The 3,725-nt window shown below is 31.4% G+C and overlaps 1 pseudogene; it reads left to right on the top strand.

The window, feature by feature from the left end:
• Positions 1-745: 745 nt before the first annotated feature.
• On the top strand, positions 746-2,972 carry LOC112418203 (CST complex subunit STN1-like; annotated as a pseudogene).
• Positions 2,973-3,725: the final 753 nt, after the last annotated feature.

Here is a 3,725-nt window from a genome sequence, read left to right on the forward strand (position 1 = left end):
AAGACATAGTAACAACCAAGTAAACCTCTGAAATTTTCATCTCTCAAGTTTAGAAATTTAGGTGTGGAAAAACAACATAGAAAGAAGGTTTAAAGGCAAGTTCTGGTGTGAAGAAATTTAAGTACTTGATATTTTCTTCTTCGGTTATAAATGTGAAGTAATTAAATCAGTCAACATAACAATGTGAAGTAATTCAATAACATTCCTTTTTTTTTTTTTGTACAGTTACATAATTTTTCTAAAAGACTTTTTAGCTTTGACTTTACCAGTGTATCTTAGAGGTGGCAATTTGATCCACCAAATTAATATCATCCAATCCATATCCATAACATAAAAAAAAAAATGTTAATGGATTAGATTCAAAATGACTAATTTTACTGCATATCTTCTCTAATTTCACTTTGCATTTTTAAAGACGCACAAAAAATATGAAGAGGAAAAGAACATTGACTTTGAAGTATTCAATATAGGGTCTATTACTATAATCATTTAGAAGCTATATTAACTTCATAACATTAAACCTAGCATAATATATTATATATGAGAATCAAAAAGCTCCAATATTGGCACATGGAATTTTTATTAAGAAGTAGGAAAGTAAATAATTGAGTAATTAGATGTGTATTTTGGAGATACATAGTTTGTTCAGCGTATGTAGCTGAATTGTGGGAAGTGTTGGAAGGGCTCCTATTAGATTTGGAATATGGGTTTAAAGTTGTGAAAGTTTCGTGTTGATTCCCAGATAATGGTCTATTGTTTAGATCATGGAGGTCGAGGTGGAGTTTCAAGGATGAGGCGAATAGGTCACTCTTGTGAGGCGAATAGGTATGTTGATGCTTTAGCCAACATCGATTACGAGGAATGCTCGATATGATGAGTTATGAGCATTGTCATACTTAAGTTTAGTTTTACATTTGTTAGCTAGAGTCAGGGGCGGACCTGGACTAGGCCCACTGTGCCAAGTGCTTCACTAGTCCAGCTCCAATTTTTTTTTTTTTAACTTTTAGTTAAATGTTATATTTTGTAAATTAATTACATGTGTATTATTATTGCCCATTTTAGCTTTTTAACAATGTTATTTTAACTAATAAGTAGTGTATTTGCCCGGGTTAGACATATTCAAGAAGATAAAAAAATTATATGTATGATATCCGCAAATAAAATTTATCACGGATTGGAATAGGATGAATATCATAATAGATACACACAAATATAATAAAATATATCATATTATAAATACTCGTAAATTTATAGATGCAAATGCAGATAAAATTAATTGAATTTAGTAAAAATATTATCACATATATAATAAAATTAACTTTAAGGAATTTGTGTTATTTCTGTTGAGATATTTATGTTACATAAAATATCAGGAATTCAATGAAAAAGGTTAAGTAAAATATTTAATAGATAAGATCAAAAGTTTGTTGGGATGTTATGCCAAATCAAATACTGGTTTTAAAAAATAGAAAAATAATAAAAATATTGCGAATAAAAGTGAAACTGACACGTGGCATAAAAAAACCTTACTTTATATATATACTATTGATTGATTGATAGATTGATGATTTATAGTTGAAGGGTATCATATGTAATTTGTTGAAATATTTCTGTTACATAAAATATTAGGAATTCAATACAAAAGTTAAGTAAAATATTTAATAAATAAGATCAAAAGTTTGTTGAGATATTTATGTCAAATCAAATATTTGTTTTAAAAAATAGAAAATAATAGAAATATTGCGAATAAAAGTGAAACTGACACGTGGCATAAAAAACCTTACTTCACATATCTACTATTGATACCATAAAAAATGCATAATGCAAGTGTTGAACCAGAGTACCTAGAGTAAAATTCATTCATATGCACCACGAATCTACTATACATACAATTGTTTTACGAATAATATTGTGACAAATAATATATATGACGATCTGCAAAAAAAATTTGCCACACTGATTTTGTGTGGTCAGGTCCGCCCCTGGCTAGAGCGCGGGTATTTACTACCAAACCCTTTTTTTCAAACCCTTGTGTTCAGAAGAAAAAAAATCCGAGAAAATGTAATAACACAATAAGTGTATTTGATATGCTAAAAGTTAAGTATTAGACAAAATAATACAAGACATAACATTACAAGACAAACTTTTATAGTAATGAACAATTTTTTTGTCTTTTATGTTGTATGCTAGACAAAAAACTATTTTGATATGTTGGACAGTTTGTTCTTGTGACAAAAAGTTGTGATAGGATTTAGAGAGACGAAAATTTCAGTTTTTAGCATATATTATCCATTAGTTTGTCTAGTCCGTAAAACAGTTTTAATATCAAACAAAGTATACTAAAATTGTCTTGTCCATCCCAAACAAATACAAAGTAGAATTAAGTTCCTATGTGTTTTCTATTGTCTTTGTTTGCTTCATTATTGTACTTTTAGAAATATAAATAGAAAAGTATCAAAATCTTTAACTCTACACAACACACATGTGAAGCTACTAGCAATCGATCTCCTAACCCTCACCCCACCACTCTCTCCAAACCACTCCTTCATTCGCAACACCCTCACCATCACACGCATCGAAACCCTAGCAACCATAACCCTCCGCGACCACAAACCCTTCAAATTCCTTGGTTTTGCCATCGACGGTGGAACCTGTTGCGTCCCTTTCATTCTTTGGCTCAACCACATGACCTCACCTCACTTGGCTCGCTAGCGTAGTCCTCAGGATCTTTGTCTTCTTGTTGATGTTGTTGCAAGGTTGGCGGAAGTGGTGAAGGTTGGAGTTGTTGCTAGGGTTAGAGGGAGGGTTACTAAGTATAAAAGGGGGTGCAGATAACTGTTACGGATGTTGTTGGTGAGAGGGATTTGAATGTTGAGGTTTTGCATTGGGTTGAGTGTGTTAATTTGGCTAGAAATTGTTATAATCTTCTTAATGTTTCATCTTCTGGTTCTGTAATACCTAAATTGAATTAGAAGAGTTGTTGTATTTTGGTTTTGTTGTAAGAGAGGTATATGATCAATGTTGTTATGGTTTTGTGAAGTAGGCAAACTGGCTACACATATTGAAGACGAATCGGCATGCAAGAAAGGCTCAATGGAAATAATGCAGATTTGGTATCCGGTGTACGATTGGCTCGAATTATATGTTTTCGGAAAAGGAATTTGCTCACGAGCTTAACTCGTCGCTTTTCCACGATGTAAGGGTGAATTTAGCCATTCAAGGTCATCTGAAGGCCCAAAACCAGGTTTTTATTATTTAGCACAACTTTATTATTTTTCTGTTTTTCATTTAATATTGTTATTATCGGCTCATTAGAGTTTGTTATTTCCCTAGTATTTAAGCTAAACATTCGTAGCCTAAGAGACAGTTTTCCATTCAATAAAATTATCTAGACTTTTCTTAATTCTAGTGGATTTCGAAAACCTTTTTTTGACAGGTTTGTAGCTTACAATTTGTCTGTTTATCTTTTAGGTTTAGCGTTTGCTAATCCTTGCTTCACTTATGCGTCATTTTAGTAGTAATTGTTTGTGTTTAGTGATAGTGATTATAATTGTTTGTGTTTTGTGCTTCACTTGTGCGTCTTTTGGAATAATATAAAATGTTTTGGAATACCAAATCATTGCTTGACCTTGAAGGTTGGAGTTCCCATCATGTTATTGAGAAATATTGATCAAGCAAAGGGATTATGCAATGAAATTGCAAGTTAATCATCTTGAAAATAATTA

The sequence above is a fragment of the Medicago truncatula genome, chromosome 1 (genome assembly GCF_003473485.1).
Source record: "Medicago truncatula cultivar Jemalong A17 chromosome 1, MtrunA17r5.0-ANR, whole genome shotgun sequence".
In the NCBI taxonomy this organism is placed as follows: Eukaryota; Viridiplantae; Streptophyta; class Magnoliopsida; order Fabales; family Fabaceae; genus Medicago; species Medicago truncatula.